Here is a 21,408-nt window from a genome sequence, read left to right as displayed (position 1 = left end):
TTGAGGGTGAGCGACCAAAGGTGCTCGCGAACCAAGCCACTCCCAAGGCTGCTGACAGGCAGCATGCTGGGCCAGCGTGGCCGCTGCATGCTCCAGCTGCAGATCGAGCCTGGCGTGCAGACAATCTGTGAGCGTGCAGCGCAGCAGCTAACGGCTGACTGACAGCCTCCAGAGTCGGGAGCGCACTCCAGCTGTGAACCACGCCTGACGTTCTACACATCTTTGTGGGACTGGAGGTATTTTCGGTAAGAGAGAAGACAGAAGATGGAACATTCACTTTACATTCACTTCGCATTTTTCAACTGTACCTTGTACAGGTTGTGGACCAAGAAGAATCTTAGCTTGCATGCATCACAAACCATAACAAACGAATTTTTACGTTACCATGATTAATTATCCGGGTTGTTTTTTCTTTATCACGTGATCGTGAGATCCGATCGTTGATACTTTCTAACCATTTGATACGCATTTGAGCATTAATTCCATACGAATATTGCCATCTTGAGGTGTTTGCCTATTGTTTTATTTTAATAACGTGATCGTGAGATTTGACCGTGGATGCTTTTATAATCATTCAGTACGGATTTACGTATATTTTCATGTTTACTGTTGTTGCTGTTCTGATGATAAGTGTTTTTGGATATTAGAGTAAGTTTATATTAAAGTTCGTCAGACAAAGCAGGGTCCGAGTGCTCCTTTCCTCAGTCACGCATTGTCTCAATTGCGAAAATGTTATCCTGCGGTGAGATCTGAATCCTGAGATCTGACATAATTACGTATAATTGATGAAGCGAGAATCAGTAAATGCGATAGCGATAATCATTGAAATGATCACAATTGATAATACACACCCCTAGATAACGAGAGCCAATAATAACAATAATAACTTGTGATAACGTTATGCATAATCGCGTCCCAATTATATACATCAATATTAATCACTCATTCTTTTTTTATAATTACAATCATTATTCATTACACTTAACAACACGCACACATTTTTAATAACACTCAACCACACACAACCACATTAATATTATACAATTAAATGAAAATGTAAACATATTTTTCATAATTTTAATGATAAAAAAGATATGTATTTTTTTTATTTCACAATATATTTAACAGCACCACCCGATACACTGCAAATATCGGTGCTTTGCAACTCGGCGTGGAGTTTAGTGTCAGATAAGGTATTGTTTCTCAGCATGCAGTTACCGTCCCAAATGCTCCAGAATAAGCCGCCACAATAAGTAGTCGTCCCTGAATTTACAGGATGTGCCAGCAAGGCAAAGCCAAACCAAGGATGATGGGACGTCTTTTATCTGGATGGTGTGCAGTCAGTCAGTAGTGCACCAACCAGTAACCCAGTACCCCTCTAACTGGGGATGGTTACAGGAAGGTGAAATGTGGAGGATTGTCTGGGCTGTGCTTCCATCGATTTCAAACAGTTTCCAAAAACTGACTTATCGATGCTCTAAGACAGAGTCATGGAAGATGCAAATGTTACCACTTGGGTCTGAGATGCACAGAACTATGCAGATGTGCCAGGATGAGCTGGATTATAGTAAATCTGTTAAATTCACCAAACTGGTGTATACATACGAGTAAAAACACAATTACATGGCTCGATTGATCTGTATTTAAAAATAGTATTTTCATGACGCTAAATTGAGGCCATGTTGGACTTTGTTAATTATTTAATAGTTAGCATTTTTTTATTTATCAATTATATCACAAGCAGATATATAGACACTAAGATCAAAGTGATGAGATATCTGCCCAAAATGTATACAAAATTGACAGTTTGTAAAAAATATGGTAGCCATCTTGAAAAGACGGTGGCCATCTTTGTTTTTTAAGTGTCTTTTTTAATGATCCCAGGAGAAAATACCATTTTAGTGAATGTTCATGTTATCTGCTCCACTATAAAAAGCGAATGAGACGATGTGTTAGACCGAGATATCAACATGTGTAGAGGGATCAATTAGTGAAGGTCATGGGAACAGTAACCATTGTAGTCAAGAGGCACGCCAGCACATGTGGGTTTGTGTTTATTACGCACACCGTCTACGCCATTTTTGAAAGAGACTCAATAAATGGTCCCTCACTCCTTTTTCCCCAACCCCGCCATTGAAATTATAATACCCTCCCCTTCCACTGTCATTCAGTACTTGGCCAATCGGGAGCTCTTGCCGCAAGATTTGAATTCCTCAAATCTCATTGCACTCAAATCTCATTGCAAATAATGTTATAAACCCCAGAGCACTTTTTGCTACGATTGATCGGATGTTAAAGCCACCATCTCAGCCATCATCCTCCCAATCAAAAGATGAATGCGAGAAATTTCAGATTTTTTGGGGATAAAATGTACAACATCCAACTCCGACTTACCTCGTATTTTTCCCCTGCCCCTGTGCCAAAAAATTTCCCCCGTCATTCCTGGTGACTTCGTTATTGGAATTTTCCGTGGTTGCCCCAACAACCATTTCTTATTTGGTCTCTCGGTCCCGACCCACCTTTTGCTCACTCGATCCCGTCCCTACCAAATTAATCCAAGAACATTTACTCTGGCCATTTGGTTCCAACGTATTAATCAATCTCCGAGCTCTGGTGTGGTCACTTCCAAATTTCAAACTTGCAGCTATCACTCCTCCCCTGAAAAAATTGGAATTTACTCAGAACTTCCGAATAATTAACGCCCAATCGCTAATCGACCCTTCATACTGTAGGCGCGATGGGTGAACATAGCAACGGCGATGTCCCGACTATATACATATGTATTGCGGCCACTATACCTCGACAATGTCGACTTGGCCCTGCCATGCCCGCTGCAATTGCCCAGGGAAGTGTATGAACCCATCGCATTGTATATCGCTCCTTAGTGGCCCTACCTTTCGAGTTGTTCGCCATTGCCACTGTCTGCTCTTTGTGGAGTCGGTCGAATGGGATCTGTAAGGATGCCGGCCAATTGGACACTCCTGTTAGAGTCTAACCCAGCTGTGTTTCTATGGGAGGTTCAAGTTCCCTGCCATGCATGAGGTAGAAGGGAGAAAATGCCGTGGAGGCTTGTGGGGTCAGCCTATATGCTGCCATGGGATGACATTTTTTTCGTCAAAAAATGTCATCCCAGTTTGGTGAGGAGCTGCTCAGGAGGGCCTTTGTCAATCACATCAGTGATTGATGCTGCCGAATAGGGAGCGAATTTCCCGTGTCAATGTGTTATGCTGCCAAGGACGTGCGGCCTAATTCATACTGTCTCCTGGTGAATACATACGAGAATTGCAGGAGTAATTCTCTTAGTTTGTTATTTTGTGTTTCTGCCAACTCCTCATTTTCATCACACAGCCTGTCTCACCAATTTTCCTCAGCTGATGGAACATCGTTAGCGACTCCAGCTACCACTGTTTCCATTGGGTCCTCCGTTTTGAGAGCTATAGGCATCACTCATGTGCTAGCACCGTCCCCGTCTGAACAGCGATTGGATGCTCCCCAATATTCAATACTCGTCGGAACGGTTTTTGGTCCATTCTCTGAACCGTTTGCGCCCCTGCTAATGTCAACCTGGGGGTCGTCACATTTGTTGGAGGAATCACAAGTGGCAAAACGGCCTGCGTTGTGACTATTTGTTTTCGGTACTGCAACGTTAGCAACATTTGCACGCCTGAAGGTACACTCACGGACTCATTGACCAGCGCATTTACTGGCACCTCCTTCTCAGTACATTTTTCCACTCACTGACCCTCGTCCGTGAGTATTTGAGAGAAGGCAATTTTTTTTAAGAAATCGGTTCTCAACAGGGCATGGAACCCCCTGACGTGTTTGAAACTAATATGGGTCCCGTCAAGGTGAGCTCCCCAATTATTTTCCTGTCTCGATTTGGACTATGATTTCCATGTTAACCCCATTCGCCACTACACAGAGCACCATTAGAGCACTGTGGTAGGCGAGGGGCAACTCGGCTTCCTCTCGCCTGCACTGCTGAAATTTTCTCTTGGCGTTTGATGGCAGATCGAAGACCTCACCCATCTCGCAACAGGCCATTTGCAGCGAGGTCCTCCACTCTGCCAGTATCACCTTGAAGATGGCGAAGCCTCATCGTTCAAGGCCATTGGCAATACTTTAAGTGCTTCAGCCTCGGACCAGTCCGAGGCCTGATAAACAGCCTCAACCGTCGGATGAAGGCCCCCCCCACACCTCCCACCATGAACTCCGTCACAGGCTCCAGCCGGCAAAGTCAGACAGCCATTCTCTCTCTCGCCACCAGTGCTGTCTCCAGCGATGGTGCCTTTGTCGTTGCCGCTGCTTCTGGTTTCCCTGTGTCCACAGTCCCCACAGCAGTCAGTCGGATGGCTCCAAACGCCGGTTCTCCCATCGGCATCACCGCCGCTCCTGCCCTCTTCATGCATCCCCCTTGTTGAGCGCATCGGGTTTGTACACCGTCATCCCTCATCGTGTTACGGCACGGGTGCGACAGACTTCGGCGTTGAACAGATGGCTGCGGTTCGCGGGGAAGTGGAACGTGTTGGCGCACCGTGTCGTGGCGCTGGCGGTGGGATCATCTGCGGTAGTTGGCCATGTTCAGGGGATCGAGTTCAGGGTGCTGATTGACACAGGAGCATCGGCTAGTATGATTCATGAGCTTATTTTTAAGTCTTTGCCGCTGATGGTCCTGTTGTCTTAGCCCGGTCAATAGTGTGTGTGGAGTATGGGCATTATAGGCCAAATATTGGTGAAAGTCCGCGTTGGGGACATTGAGTTGACAGGGCTGGTGTTGGTTTCTAGGACATTGGCTGTGCCCTGTCTTTTGGGCACCGATTTTCTTGGGAGGAGTCCCCTTAAGATTGCTGACGATAGGGGGAAAGGTCATAAATTGGGACAGCTGGGAAATCCTTGGTCTATAAAGGGTGAAGGACCTATTATCTTTGAAGAGGTGTGAATGAAATATGATATCCCCCACTCTCAATTCTTCAGATACCTACAAATTATGGATGCAAGAGTGAAATATCAGGATAAGAACCTCGGGATTTTAACTCAGTCAATTATTATGTGGCTGGAAACTCTTAAACATACATAGAGTTTATCCGAGGCCTACTGGCTTCCAATAGAGGGGGACCCGGTCTTGAGACTGGCCACCAAGAAATTGCGGGAAAGGTCTCTGCCCCAGGAAATCACACCGCACACTTGGGACAGGATATGGCGATTCTCGAAGGCTAGTCCAAGTGCTCATTCACTCCAAATAAGTAAAGATAAGTTCGTGCATGGGGCATACTTAACCAATGAGAGCAGGGTGAAATTCATGAAGATTTATTCAGACTGCCCCAGATGTCCTCCAGGCTAAGGGCAAACGATCTCTGCCTTCTGGTATTTCCCGGATGTTGCAAAGCTTTACAGCGAGACAACAAGGTTATTTAATGACCGTTGTGGCACAGATTTATCCCCAACAATAGAGGAAATCTCATGCGGATAAATGCCTCCCGCAGCCTCAAGACACTACACCTGTAATACCACGAAACCTTCAATACCATAGCTCAAAAATATATATTTGACTAACTTGAAGAACTATGAACCACCCACCTGATAAAATAATTATTATTATAATACAGTACGTTTATGGCATATTATGGAACGGAACACCTGAGCCATAAGCTCAAGGGAAAGGAGGGGGGATTCAGGGTCAGATTTTCCCCATCAGACAACACCTGAAATAAGTTTTCAGAATGGAGGATCGGGAGACATGGACCGAGTTTGAGGGGCATAACCACTGCAAATTAGACTGGAAAAAATGCTCGTTTAGGTCGCCTCATGTTTTCATTTTCTTTGTCAGGTGTGTTTCGATCATATCCCTCTCTCCCCTTGTCATCCCTTCCCTTTTAATACTCGGTTTGGCTTATGTTGACGGTGTATATGTGCAACACAACTTGATGTATCGGGCCACACATTGCCTCAATAAAAAATAATTCTTATAAAAAACCAGAGGTCCAAGTACCAAACGACTTGCGCAAATAAAAAATTTGCTTTGACCACAATTTTTCGTATTTCCGATAACAGTCATTTCACGGAAATTGTATTAGGCCCACTGAGCTTTGTAGCAATGTTTCAAGCATAACCTGGCGTAAGGGTAGGGATCGAATCCACCACCACCTGTATAACAGACGAGGTAGTTTAACAGCAGATGGCGCTGGAGCATTTTGCTGAAGCTGCCAAGGCACAGCAGCCGGTAGCCAGCACCACGCCAGGCTGCATTTGTCTCCCCAATTCTGCTGTTTACACCATGCATAAGCAACTCGATTGTGGTTGAGTCGACTTACAAAATGTATACCAATTATTTGGTATTGCGTTGTCAGTGGTTCAAAATAATAAAGCAATGCAAATTTATACTTGCCATGATTTGAGATTTCAGTGAACGTATAGATAACGGCATTATACTCGTCGGCATAATTCATGCTGTCTCCTCATTTGAATAAACATTGAAAACATGTTACAGTCAATCAGCCGCTTTACATTTAAAACCAATATTATCGGCCAGCATTTACTTAAGCAAACTAACTCCGGCACTGTATCTCTGTAATCCAACACTGCAGGGGCGAGGGTTGGTGGATCACACACAAATGTTGTGAAACTCTCTTCCAGTGGGCGTCGATGAGGTGCCCGTACCCTGGCTCGTCAGGAGAGGGCAGTACATAAAAACAATTTACTCCACGTTTTCGTTTCTATTAAATGTGTTTCCCCCTCGCATGAGTGGGGTTTCGTCAGGTGCTCCGGTTTTCTACTGCGCACGTGTAAGCACTCATTAATTGGCTGATAGCAACTACACATATAGAGGATCGCAGAGCTTGGGGAATTGTTGGTACCACTTCATTGCGTGGCTGTCTGCTTGTTTGTGGTTACTGGCACCTCTGAATCGTCCTCTCTCTCTTCAAGAGGAGTGAGCGAATGCTGTGCGGCGCGTTACAAGTGGTAATTATTATTGTTACACCAATACTGCTGGATTACGAGATGTTAACAAGTGTACTAGATCGTGAACAAAATCTACACTCATGTGAATATACAGAATCTGCAGTGGTGTAAATATGTCTTAGGTTGGAACTTATTTTAAAAATAGTATCATGATTGGGATTGTTTATTGTTGTTGAATTATTTATGCTTACTGTTAACGTTTAGCCGAATTGAAGGATGTTTATGGGTCACTATCATTGTCGTTATTTAAAAACAGGACCACCCTAACATGTAAATAGATATACAAAAGCTGTGATACCACAGTCATGGGAATGTAATCTACAGTCGACTCGAACAGCTGTATGAGATAAACGAGAGGGGTGAGGCCAAGCTTATTTGGGGGTGTCCTTTGAAAACCGAGAGGTTAAAATGCAACATGAGCCAGGCAGCAGGAAGTTGGAATTAATGCTGACCAGGGGGCTGGATGAAGGTGGCATTAATGCTGACCAGGGAGAAACGACGGAAGGAGGCGCTGGTGGGTTGTAGGAAATGGACGATGGAAACGTAAACAGATGACGAAGAACGCAGCTCGGGGGCTGCAGCCCAAGGATTTTGCGGAGCCAGGTGAGGATGAGGCCTTTCTTAGGGGTGTGTGCATGCTCCTTTATTAAGGTGAGGTCTGTGTGTGCCCTGTTCTACGTTATCAGGTGGTCTACAAGAGAGGAGTGCAGCATGGACTCAACCCATAGGTGGGTCATTCCATGCCCAATCACCCAGATATCCGGATCCTTCTGGCATTACCACCACCAAAGAGGAATTAGTTCTACAATAATAGTCCGCATGCAATATTTCAGCTTAATAGGCCAATTATTTAAGTCAACAATTATCATATTCTTAGTTCTTTCCCTTCAACGTGACTTTACCGAAAGAACTAAGAATATGAATTACTGCAGTCACGAAAGCTTTAAATCAAAATTCAATAATTATCATTTAAACAACGGTGGCCAATCTAAATTCGAAGAATAACAGAAAACTCAACACATTCGTCTTTAACAGTGTGGGTGTGGCTTTAACAGGAAGTATATAATAGGCGACGTTTCTGGAAATTACCCTTCTTCACAGCACATACAAAGGCCAGAGAGACAATGGATAAGAAGAGCCGGAGACTCCACTTGTCACAATGGGGCTTGATGAGAGTTTAGCCAATTTAGTCGTGTATATGATTTCTTCTGGGAAGGATGGTGGTGGGAGTCAGGTTTAGGCAGGCAACCATAAGGTTGGCTTTCCCGTAGACAGTGTCCCAATTAGCCATCTGGTCTCCTTTCGATTAAAACATTAAATAATGGTAGCTTGCCATCCTTTTCCACCTCCATGGTGAATTTGATGGCTGGGTGTATGGAATTTATGTGGTTGAAGAATTGGTTCAGAGCTGGTCGGCCATGTGGCTAGATGACGGACATGTCATCTAAGTACCTCTTCCACAAGGACAGACGTAGAGTGGATGCCTGGATGGTATCTGCATAAAATTTTTCCATGAAAACATTGGCTACAACTTGAGATAAGGGAGAACCCATTCGGGTACCTTCAACTTGTTTGTAGAAAGTTCCATTCCAGGTGAAGTAAGTGTTGGTGAGGCAGTGTCTCGCCAGGGCCGGTACATCAGCCTTCAGTCCTTGTTGTACCAAGTCCTCAATGATTGCAATAGTGTCAGGAACAGGAACTTTGGTAAACAAAGAGACTACATCGAAACTAACGAGCAAATCACCTGGAGATAGTGAGATGTCCTTCATTAACGATACCAAGTGAGCTGAGTTAAGTACAGCTGAGGTGGTCTTGCCAGTGAATGGTTGTAAGGTCTCAGACAAACCCACTGGCTATCAACAAAGATTCGTTCATAAAGCCATCCACATATATAGACACAGACACAACTCTATTTGAGAAGATGGGTATAAACTGAGCAATCACTGGAAGGACGTTATCAACCAGTTTAAATCATAACTGCCTGTGATGTTCCCATCCTACCACCTTCCGATGTTAGTTGTTATTTTCGGCTCTCTGATTTTACATGAACAGGTTAAATTTCCCACACTAACACTGCCACCTCGCTCGCCGAGCTCGACGTCCTACTCTGCGATCTGCCATTAACAAGCTAATCTCTTACATTAACATGCTCATCTCTCACATTAACATGCTCATCTCTCACGTTAACATAGCCACCCGTGCAACTCATCGCGGACGCCACTCTCTGATCTGAAAATAACATGCTAATTTCTCAAATGAACATCACTAAACCCGCCCACTTCATTTATGACCCTCGGACTACACCCCATAAAAAACAGTCTAGCATTAATCAGCTTTCCTCCTCTTTCCTCCTGATGACGATTGCTTGTGTTGTGATCAAAACTTCGTAGTTTTTTGTTATCTTTTTAAAATATTTTCTTTGAACCTATCGACGCGACTTTACCAAAAGACCCAAAGAAAATGAGTACCATTCTTCCAGTAGCTGGCACTAGATGCTGTAGTGACTCAATATACATCACTACACTAGTAACGAATTAGCATGTTCTGTTTACATTACAAACCTTACGTATTGTCTTTGTTGGGTGGTGGCGGGTTTAACGACGCATTTCTATTTATGCGATCTCACCCAAAAAACCCATATTATGGATGTCCGATGTTAATGAAATTCGTCGCTAAACACAGCTCAAAAGTCGGGGTTTGTCTCTACTGCGAGCAATCGGTTGCAGAGACGTTCACATATAACGGATTTGGCTGCATAAACCCAGCTTCATGCTCGTGGTGAAGGCTGATTTCGTAATGGAAATAATTGTTGGAAATAAAAGGCTGAGTTGCAGGAAAAAAATAGCATTAACAGGACGGTCATACTTTCAATAAAATTTATTTTTTAAACAAAAACAATTATAATATAACCATTTTTTTACATTATCATCAGTTGATTTGGGATGGAATCTAATCAAAGGAATCAAAATATAGATAACCGATTTGCATTTTCAGCATATGATAGACTGACATTTTTTTAAGTTAAAGGTTTTAATTGTGCTATGATAGCCATTCCCAAGATATGATTTCAGATTCTATTTTGACATGTCTTGTCAACATGTTGTTGGGAAGAAGGCATGTGTTTCATGTTTTCTATTAGTGTGTGTTGTGTTAGCAAGGCATGTGTTTCATGTTGTCTATTAGTGTGTGTTGTGGTAGTAAGGTATGTGTTTCATGTTGTGAATTAGTATATGTTGTGTTAGCAAGGCATGTGTTTCATGTTGTATATTAGTGTATGTTGTGTTAGCAAGGCATGTGTTTCATGTTGTGTATTAGTGTGTGATGTTATTAAATCATGTGTTTCTTCTTGTGAATTAGGGTGTTCTGTGTTAGTAAGGCATGCATTTCATGTTGTGTATCAGTGTGTGTTGTCTGTATGCCCGTCATACACATCAAAATCCCTGTAAGGATTTCAGACCCACAGGTTTTCAGAACTGCTGTGCTAGACTAACTCTTGGCAAGGGTTGCCATGTGCAACCCTACGTGTGGCATGTAAGGCCATGTCTCCACACTTCCAATTGCTCAACCTTCCTAAATATGTTGCCGTGTGTGTACGAATTCAATGGTGTATTAAGTTTACATACACGAGGTTACATATCATTGAGTGTATGTGTAGTGGCATAGAATCAGTAATGTAGCAGCATAGCGCTGGCTGCTGGCGGGGAAGGGGATCTGCAACTTACAGCAGCTTTGACGTCAGCAGTCCAGGTTATACACCAGAGGGGGATCTCGGGGAAAGGTCACAGAACCCGCTGGTAGGTTCTAGAAAGGGGGCGTGGCCGGGGGCGGAGCCAGTCCATTATGACAGTATAAGAAGGGCCCCTGTGCGGGACCTCAGGGCTGTCGTGGGATCCCCGTTGTGCTGCTGAAGTCTTCACCATTTGTCTCGTAATTATTCTCATTATTATTTTCGTCATCTTCACCATTCCTTCTTGTCATCGTCTCCGTCTTCACCATCTCGGGGCGTCATCAGTCAGGCAGCTTACCAACTGTCCTGACTAACGTCGCTGATCACAGACGGACTTATTATAAAGTGTTAACCCCGATGGTGCTGGTTAATAAAGAAAGTGCCTCCAACTTTTCTTCGTCTCCGAGTTAATCACTACATTTGGCGCCGGAAGTGTTTAAGTAAAACAATAAATTCGCCATGTCAAAGTCGGCCAAGAGAAAGAACCCACCAATAATGTCTTCTGGAGACGAGGACGACGGGGACGTGATCCCATCGACAGCACGGAATCTGGGAATCCAGTCATGTGTCCCGAGGCGGAGATTCCTGCAGAGCGGCAAGAGGGACGTCGGCCCCTTGCGGCCGCCGGTCGGAGAAGGATGGCGCAACCTCATTGGGCATCTCGCGGGTCTGCTCTCCGTCGCAGCGGAGCTGGTCGGACAGCCCGGAGATGCTGCAGCACGGGGGCTGCAGCATCTGTGGGGGTGCCATCACTACAGAAGCACCTACCTACTGTCCGTGAGTTCGTGGCCATGGAGGGCGACCGGACGGCTTTCCAGCGCCGCTTCAACGCATCTTGCACCCAGGTCAGGTGGTCGGACGAGGAGGCGCTGCGAGCTTTGCCCACAGCGCTGGACGACGACTCCCTGGCGGTGTTCGAGGCCATCCCCAAGGCTGACCGGGCAAAGCTGCCTCGGGCATGCGCTCAGATGGCTGCTATTTTTTACCCGCCGTCCAAAGTGCGTCGAAGGCATGAGGAGGCCGAGACGCCTCTCATCTTCTCCAGCGTGTTTGCTAGCCTTGGGCCACGTGGCATACCAGTGGCTGGAGCAGACTGCGCTGGATTCCTTGGCGCTGCTGTCGCTGGCCCAGGAGCTGGGGGTGTCTCTTCTTGTCGTCCCTGAAGGTGGCCCGCTGCATCCAGGCCCACGTTAACTTGCAACGGTGACCGGGGATGGCTGCCTGCGCGGAACTTCCGGAGGATGCAGAGGAGCTGGCGCTGCAGGAGCCGGAGTTGGACTGTACATCGTTCGTCCGAGGTCCACGCGGGAGGAAAATCGAGGGGCGACAACCGGAGTGGGAATGGCGAGAGGGGACCCCCCTTCCAGCATGGAGATCCATGTTCATCTGCTTTAAATGTGGCCAGCTGGGCCACATTGCTAGGGGGTGCCGCACCAGAACTGGATCGCTCAGCTCGCCTTCGACATCCTCCTCCCACTGATATCCGCTTCCTCGGGCCCGCAGGCAGGTCGCGATGCATCACACAACCGGTCGCAAATGTCAGTCCATGCATTCCCTTTTTGAGTGTCGGGTTCGCACACCATCATCCCTCATTGTGCTATGGCATGTGAGCAACGGACGTTGGCATTGAACGGGTGGCCTCAGGGCGCGGGTCTTTGAATCCATTGGCGCACAGTGTTGTGGTGGCGGCGATGGGGTTGTTCGCAGTAGTTGTGCATTTTCAGGGGACTGAGTTGAGGGTGCTGATCGACACAGGAGCGTTGGCTAGTATGATTTCTGAGATTATTTTTAAGTCTTTTCTCCCGAGGTCCTGTTGTCTTAGCCCGGTCAATAGTGCATCTGTCACGGCAATGGTGGGAGTTTGGGCATTATAAGTCAGATATTGGCGAAAGTCCGCATTGGGGACATTGAGTTGACAGGGCCAGTGTTGGTTTATATTAGATTGGCTGTGCCCTGCCTTTTGGGCACCGATTTACTCAGAAGGATGCCCCTTAAGATTATAGTTGATCAGGGTTGTATTGAATTTCCGTTGGGATGACGGTTGGCCTTTCTGAAGTCTCTTACTCAGTTAAAAAGGGCCAACACCGTGGATCAGGCCCTGGCGAAGTAAACTGTTCCTCCAGGCGCTCAGATGTTGGTGCCCTTACGTTTGCGAAAGCAACTTGATTGCACACATACCGTTGTAGGGGTCCTTTTAACCCATTCGAACAAGGCGATTTGGTGTCTCGCGTTGGTGGGGGCCCAAACTATAGTAAGAGGGGACTAGGAGCCCTTTTTGCAAGTGCTGAACGTCGGGCTGGGGGCTGCGGTGGTCCAAACAGGTACTGTTTTTGCCCAAGCGATGGTCGCACACTGTAAGGAGACCCCCCGAGGGGGCTGCAGAGGTTGTTGTCGTGATGGAGCGTGGAGGCAATTCGGATGTGGCTTGGATGGACACGTGTGGGAAAATTCAAAATTGTCCGAGGAGCAGCGGGACAAGTTGCGTGCCCTACTCCGAGGATATTTTTAGCCAAGGGAAATTTGATATTGGTCGCACGTCACTGTAGCAACATTGCATCGACATGGATAACGCTGCCTTAATACAGCAAAATTCGAACAGGCTTAGTCCCAAGGAGAAGGACCACGTTTACCAGGCAGTTGACGAAATATTGGCCGAGGACATTATCTCCCCTTCCACTCGTCCGTGGGGGGCTCCCATTGTCTTATTTAAAAAGCGGGAATGGAGTCTGCGTTTTTGCGTCGACTTGCGTAAATTAAATAAAAATTATGTGGTGGACGTGTACCTGCTTCCCTGGATGGATGACTCCTTAGATGCCTTGTCAGGCGAGTGGTTTTTCTCCACCCTCAACTGGTTGTCGGGGTTTTGGCAGTTGCCCTTGGATTAAGGGTCCAGACCTAAAACACCACAAGGGTTCAATATTTATGTGATGCTTTCGTGACTGCAGGCATCCATATCGCCCGCAGGATTCCATTACCTAACACTCGGAGACCCACCGCCAGCATCTCCGAAGTACAGAGAGGGGGTGACGGACGAGTTGCCATCTTCTTCATCTTCCTGAGAGGGGCTGCACCTGTTAGCCCATTTGCGTATTGTCCCGGGGGACCCCAGCACGTAAATTCCCGTCCCAGCTGGGGGTCCGGCGGCGAGAAACCACTCAAAGTGTTTCGTTTCGATAACTCACCCTTTTTCCATTGTTCACTTCTTTGTGGTTGGACTTCCTTGTTGAGGGTCCTCGCCTAGAATCCGTTATTCCTCCATATTAGCTTGTTTTGTGAGTGCATTTGTGCAAGCGTTCGTCATCAGGAACAAAAATGTTTGTTTATCACGGGGGGGGGGGGGGGGGGTTGGTGATGTAGTGGGTCTTTCGGTAGATAGGTTCAAAGAAAATAATAATAAAGTAGGATGTTTAGATCGCAAAACATGCATTCATCATCAGGAACAAAAACGATTTTTCTCGTTTTTCTTCCTAATGACAAACGCTTGTGTTGCGATCAAAACGTCGTAGTTTTTTGTTATCTTTTGTTATTTTATCGAAAGGCACAAAAAATATCATCATTGTACATTTTAACACTTTCCTTGTTAAGGGTCCAGTAAATCTGTACGAGAACCAGCATTTTCTTTGTACAGGATGATTCGGCGCCAGGTCCTTTGGGGAACATTGTCCATTTGAGCAAATGTATTCAAATGAATAAGCAAAGGAAAGGTTATGGGCCCAATTAATTGGGGGACATCTGGACATATAAACGGGTGTGCCAGCAGGGCAGAGGAGCTGGGGCAAAGGTCACGGAAGACCTCATTGCTAGTGGGTTCGAGAAGGGAGGCGAGGCCAGGGCAGAGCCAGGCCATGCCAAGTATAATAAAAGCAGCGGAGAGCGAGAGCTCCAGGCTGCCGGTTCTGGGAGTGGACTCGTTTCGCCATTGCTGTCATCATCGCCGCCTTCGTCGCGGCCGCCTTCACTCGATAATTGCACAGCCGGACATTTGTTGCCTGTCTTCGTGGATGCCATCGGTACAACACAGTTAGGGTTGTGTCTAGGCTGGGCTGTATGGTAACGAGAATGAAGGAGGCGATCCTCTGTGTGTGGAATGGCCAAAGGGTGATACAATAATGAAGGTGCATCCTGCAACTACCTCGACTTGTGCTACACTACATTTGGTGTCAGAAGTGGGGTTCCACAGTGACCGCGAAGAGGAACTCACCTATAGCGTCATTGGGATGAGGACGCTTCATTCTTCCGACAGCCCCGGGACCCGGGACCCGGGACCCTGGTTATGATGCCCGTTGGCTGTGGAGCAACAGGAGAGTCGCCGCAGATCAGCGCGACAGCCGCTGCACATCAACGCAGAGCAGCTACGTATGTGCTGGGAGAGCGGCTACGCATCCATGGGGAGAGCGGCTACCCATTATGGAGAAAGTGGCTACACATCTGCGGGGAGAGCAGCTACACATCTGCAGGGAGAGCAGCTACACATCTGCGGGGAGAGCAGCTACACATCTGCAGGGAGAGCGGCTACACATCTGCGGGGAGAACGGCTGTGCATTGATGGAAGAGCAGCTGTGCATCGGCAGGAGAGCGGCGTGATTTTCCGCGGTCGCGCACCGACCACGTGGCATGATGGAGGACCGCCGTGTCGAGAGGGGCGCAGGACGTCGCGGAGGGCACGCTGTGGTCACGGAGTGAAGTCACGTGGAGACCCCGGCTGGAGCTTCTGTTGGAGCAGGAGCACAGGAGCCTGGACAGGCGACCATGCATATGGTGGGCGCCATTTTTCCCCTGTAGGACCTACCGTGGCCAGCGGGTGCCATTTTGAGGCGAGCGCCGGAATGTGTGGAAAAGGCGCAGAGTTCGGCGGCACAGCAAGGGGCCGCTTTTGACCTGCCACGGCAGGCCCACACAAGATTCCTACAGAGAGAGCAAGGGGAGGCCGAGACACCCTCCACTTTCCAGGAGGCGCTGCTGGTGCTGGGACGGGAGGCATACCCGCACTTGGGTGAATGGGCACTTGACGTTGGGGTGGCGGTAAGGCTGAGGGTGCTGGCGTGGTAATTGAAGATCGCCCCTGCCCTCCACCCCTGGCGCAGAGATCTCGTCCTTAACCGTGGCTCGAAAAATGTAAGCCTACGAGGACCACCAATATCGGTCAAGGATGGAGTCTGGGCCATGGCAGATGCAGGACATGATGGCTGCGACTCGTGTCGCTGTCGTCTTTGCTGCCTTCATCGCAGCCACCTTCATTCGATAATTGCATGGCCGGACACTTGTTGGCTATCTCAGTCGACGCCGTCGGTGCAACCCGGTTAGGGTTGTGTCTAGGCTGTGCTGTATGGCAACGAGAGCGGAGGAGGCGATCCTGTGTTGTGAACGGGCGAAGGGTGTTACACTAAAGAAGGTGCCTTCTGCAACTAACTCGTCTCCGACTTGTGCTACACTACACATACACACGAGTTTACGTATCATTGAGTATGTACAATTGAGTTTAAATACACGAGTTTACTTATAATTGAGTGTATGTAAAATTTAGGGTACATACACATTCGTTTCTGTATCATTGAGTGTATGTACAATTCAGCTTACGTACACTTGAATTTACACATCATTGAGTGTATTACTATTGAGTTTACATACACATGCGTTTACGTATCATTGAGTGTATGTAGAATTGAGTTTACGAATCATTGAGTGTATGTAGAACTGAGTTTGCGTATCATTGTCTCACTCCCTATACCCCAGGCAGAGGTTTCCTGTTGCCTGCCCTGGATGTGTGAGACCCCCCCCCCTACTGTACGTACAGTGCGTACAGTAAGTAGATCACACCTGTTCTGCGTGGTCAGAACCACGAAGCCAGCGGAGCTTTAACGGGAAATTACCGTCTCACGACTAAAATAGTTCCATGCTCATAACCACAGAGCCACTGCACACACACACACACACGCATCCGGTTAATTAATTACTGAATGTCCCATGAGTCTTGAGAAGAGTAATATTTGCCTACTTTGAGATATGGTTCAGAGAGCACGGACATTGACTAAGCAAATGTAACAATAAGTTGCTGGGCATTGTAGCGAGAAGACAGAAAGAGAAAGACACGGATTCGGGAACATTCGCGTGTCAGAGACGTTGCAATTGACTGTGAAGAAAAGTGGCTGTGCTTGGGCACTGGCCCAAGACTAACGACTGAGTGGTAGCCAGAGGAAGAAAGGTGCCCAAGAGTAAGTCCATCGTTCAGATGGCGTGATGAAGTAAATTAAAACAGATTCATTGTTTTTCATCCGGGAGGATGGGGAGGGGGGTGCCCCGTAACATTCATGAACACCACATTTATCCCAATTTAAAGAGCTACTACCTTAGACATCTTGATTAGAAGCTTTTGTGACTGCAGGAATCCATTCTCTTTGGTTCTTTCGGTAAAGTCACGTAGGTAGAAAATAAATCACGACGTTTTGGGCGCAACACAAGCGTCCATCATCAGGTGGTCTGCTGCTGAGGCAGACTGTTTTTAAAGGTTAGAAATGGGTGTAGCTCAAGGGTTATAAAGAAGTGGCCAGGGCAAATGATGTTAACGTGGGAAATTAGCGTGTAACTGTAGAAAAGAAGGGGAAGAAGAGCGGACTCGTCGACGAGTGAGTGCAACCCAACGGGTGTAATCCAAAGTGTGCCTGTGAGTATGAGAGTGCACTCTAAAACAATTTGAGCATGAGAGTGCAATACAAAGGCAAGAGAGTGCAATGCAACGGACTGTGAGCATGAGAGATCTATGATAGAGGCATAGAGAGAGAGAGACAGACAAAGAGTCGAAATAACAGCTGACATAGGCAGGTAGGATGGAAACATCACAGTCAGTTAAGACTTTACCTGGTTAATAACTTCCTTCCAATGATTATTTATAGCATAGGAATGAGTTCCGACTGATCGACCTTCCAGCATTTACAATCAGCGGGCAAGTGCCACACCCGTGTGGCTGCATCACTGCGTCGTAGCTGCTATTAGAGAAAGGTCGTCATTAATTATCAATGCATGAGACAAACTCAGCGTGCGCTCTGTATGGGGTGTGTAGATAGGGGAACACGTGGATTGCAGGTCATACGCATCATTCAGGACACATAGGGTTAGTGTTGTTATACAACAATCATAATGATCACATTCGGGTATTATAAAGGGTGGTCTAAAAGTCAGGAGACATAGCGTTGTTATTGTTATACAGGGTGTCCTCAAAGTCAGAAAACAAAGAGTTATTATTTTACAGGGTGGTCAAAATATTAGGATACAGGGTTATTATTACTACACGGGTCTAGTAGCTCATTGGGCTTTAGCTGGTAAATAAAATAATATTCTTGGTTCTTTCAGTAAAGTCACGTAGAAGGGAAACAATAAAATAAAAATATAAAACAATAAAATTCTCACGACGTTTCGACTGCAACAGAAGCAATCATCATCAGGTGTGAAAACCACACAAAGAAAATTTGAAATAACCGCCACTTTTATTTTTCAAATGTTCTTTCCGTGGTTTTCACAACTGATGATGATTGCTTGTGTTGCAGTCGAAACGTCGTGATAATGTTATTGTTTTATATTTTTATTATTTTATTGTTTCCCTTCTATGTGACTTTACCGAAAGAACCAAGAATATGAATCCCTGCAGTCACGAAAGCTTTAAATAAATAAAAAATGTTTAAGTGTCGGTCTCTATAAGTATGGGTCTCTATGGGTTTCTCTGGGTCTCTATGCGTGTGAAGTATGTGGCTGCTGCATTACATTCCCACTTAACGATGCTGACAGGCCACTTCCTTGAGCCGTTATAACTTCTCGCCAGATCACTTCTGAAAAAAAAAACCTAATAAGTCAGTGGGCTTTACCTGGTAAATAAAATAATTTTTACTACGGGTTTCTATGGTTTCATATGAGTCGCTGGATCTCTATGGGTTTCTTTGAGTCTTTGTGGGTCTCTATTGTACTCTATGAGTCTGTAGATTTAAAAAAAATGATATTTGCTAAAAATTCCCACAACATAAGCTGTTTCGTTAAGTTGCTATCATATGTGGCCAGGTCTCTTCTGACACAAAGAGCTCATAACACAGTGGACCTTACACCTGGTAAAATAAAAATAAGTTTATAGTTTTAGTTGCTCCACTGTCAAAGCAATCCGTCGATACGACAGGCTGCAGCTTTTAGCTTAATGAGTGACATGCTTTGTTTTGAAACCGTAAAGCCGATTGTGTTTAGAATTTAAATTATGGCAGAGCAGTTGGAAAAGGGAGTGTCAAGTTCTTTGAAGTCAATATTCCGCACGTACTTGCGATGCAAATTTGTGGGTTATAGGAGCGCCACGGCGTGACAACAACATTGGCGCACGCTATGGCAACCATTCTACAGCTGCCCATACACCATTCCACAGCTGCCCATACACCATTCCACAGCTGCCCATACACCATTCCATAGCTGCCCATACACCATTCTACAGCTGCCCATACACCATTCCACAGCTGCCCATACACCATTCCACAGCTGCCCATACACCATTCCATAGCTGCCCATACACCATTCTACAGCTGCCCATACACCATTCCACAGCTGCCCATGCACCATTCTACAGCTGCCCATACACCATTCTACAGCTGCCCATACACCATTCTACAGCTGCCCATACACCATTCTACAGCTGCCCATACACCATTCTACAGCTGCCCATACACCATTCTACAGCTGCCCATACACCATTCTACAGCTGCCCATACACCATTCCACAGCTGCCCATACACCATTCTACAGCTGCCCATACACCATTCCACAGCTGCCCATACACCATTCTACAGCTGCCCATACACCATTCTACAGCTGCCCATACACCATTCTACAGCTGCCCATACACCATTCCACAGCTGCCCATACACCATTCCACAGCTGCCCATACACCATTCTACAGCTGCCCATACACCATTCTACAACTGCCCATACACCATTCTACAGCTGCCCATACACCATTCTACAGCTGCCCATACACCATTCTACAGCTGCCCATACTCCATTCCACAGCTGCCCATACACCATTCTACAGCTGCCCATACACCATTCTACAGCTGCCCATACACCATTCCACAGCTGCCCATACACCATTCCACAGCTGCCCATACACCATTCTACAGCTGCCCATACACCATTCTACAACTGCCCATACACCATTCCACAGCTGCCCCTCCGCGTGTGAGTGAGTCCCCATGTGTGAGAGGCATCAACTTACGCAAATACCCCTCCACATAACCTTAACCACATTTGGGGCAAATGCTGTCAATGAGTAGCACTCGCTCACGGTCAACACCAGTGATGATGATCTAAACTGGTCCTGGGACTCTCCTAGGTCGTCTCAGCCTCAAATGAGTTTCTTGGTGTGAAGTATAAACATCGCCACCAGGGAGACAAAGGCGGTCGGGTGTAGTGCTGTTCACCCCCCCCCCCCCCCCCCGTGTGCTGTGCCGGCCTTCACAGGCACTGCTACTCGCGAACAACACTTGCCCGAACAGTCTGTTAAGGCTCTACGTGGAACATTTGTATTTGAGAATCTGTGTGAAACCGACAGACTTACCCAGATACCCATATACTAACCTAGTGACCCATATACAGTGAGGGAAAAACGTATTTTATCCCCTGCTGATTTTGTACGTTTGCCCACTGACAAAGAAATTATCAGTCTATAATTTTAATGGTAGGTTTATTTGAACAGTGAGAGACAGAATAACAACAACAAAATCCAGAAAAAGGCATGTCAAAAATGTTATAAATTGATTTGCATTATAATGAGGGAAATAAGTATTTCACCCCTCTGCAAAACATGACTTAGTACTTGGTGTTAAAACCCTTGTTGGCAATCACAGAGGTCAGACGTTTCTTGTAGTTGGCCACCAGGCTTGCACACATCTCAGGAGGGATTTTGTCCCACTCCTCTTTGCAGATCTTCTCCAAGTCATTAAGGTTTCGAGGCTGACGTTTGGCAACTCGAACCTTCAGCTCCCTCCACAGATTTTTTTATGGGATTAAGGTCTGGAGACTGGCTAGGCCACTCCAGCACCTTAATGTGCTTCTTCTTGAGCCACTCCTTTGTTGCATTGGCCATATGTTTTGGGTCATTGTCATGCTGGAATACCCATCCACGACCCATTTTCAATGCCCTGGCTGAGGGAAGGAGGTTCTCACCCAAGATTTGACGGTACATGGCCCCGTCCATCGTCCCTTTGATGTGGTGAAGTTGTCCTGTCCCCTTAGCAGAAAAACACCCCAAAAGCATAATGTTTCCACCTCCATGTTTGACCGTGGGGATGGTGTTCTTGGGGTCATAGGCAGCATTCCTCCTCCTCAAAACACGGCGAGTTGAGTTGATGCCAAAGAGCTCCATTTTGGTCTCATCTGACCACAACACTTTCACCCAGTTGTCCTCTGAATCATTTAGATGTTTATTGGCAAACTTCAGACGGGCATGTATATGTGCTTTCTTGAGCAGGGGGACCTTGCGGGCGCTGCAGGATTTCAGTCCTTCACGGCGTAGTGTGTTACCAATTTTTTTCTTGGTGACTATGGTCCCAGCTGCCTTGAGATCATTGACAAGATCCTCCCGTGTAGTTCTGGGCTGATTCCTCACCGTTCTCATGATCATTGCAACTCCACGAGGTGGGATCTTGCATGAAGCCCCAGGCCGAGGGAGACTGACAGTTATTTTGTGTTTCTTCCAT

The sequence above is a fragment of the Petromyzon marinus genome, chromosome 78 (assembly GCF_048934315.1).
Source record: "Petromyzon marinus isolate PM22_M1 ecotype Great Lakes invasive population chromosome 78, UKy_Petmar_22M1.pri1.0, whole genome shotgun sequence".
Taxonomy (NCBI): Eukaryota; Metazoa; Chordata; class Hyperoartia; order Petromyzontiformes; family Petromyzontidae; genus Petromyzon; species Petromyzon marinus.
This window is presented reverse-complemented; position numbering follows the sequence as displayed.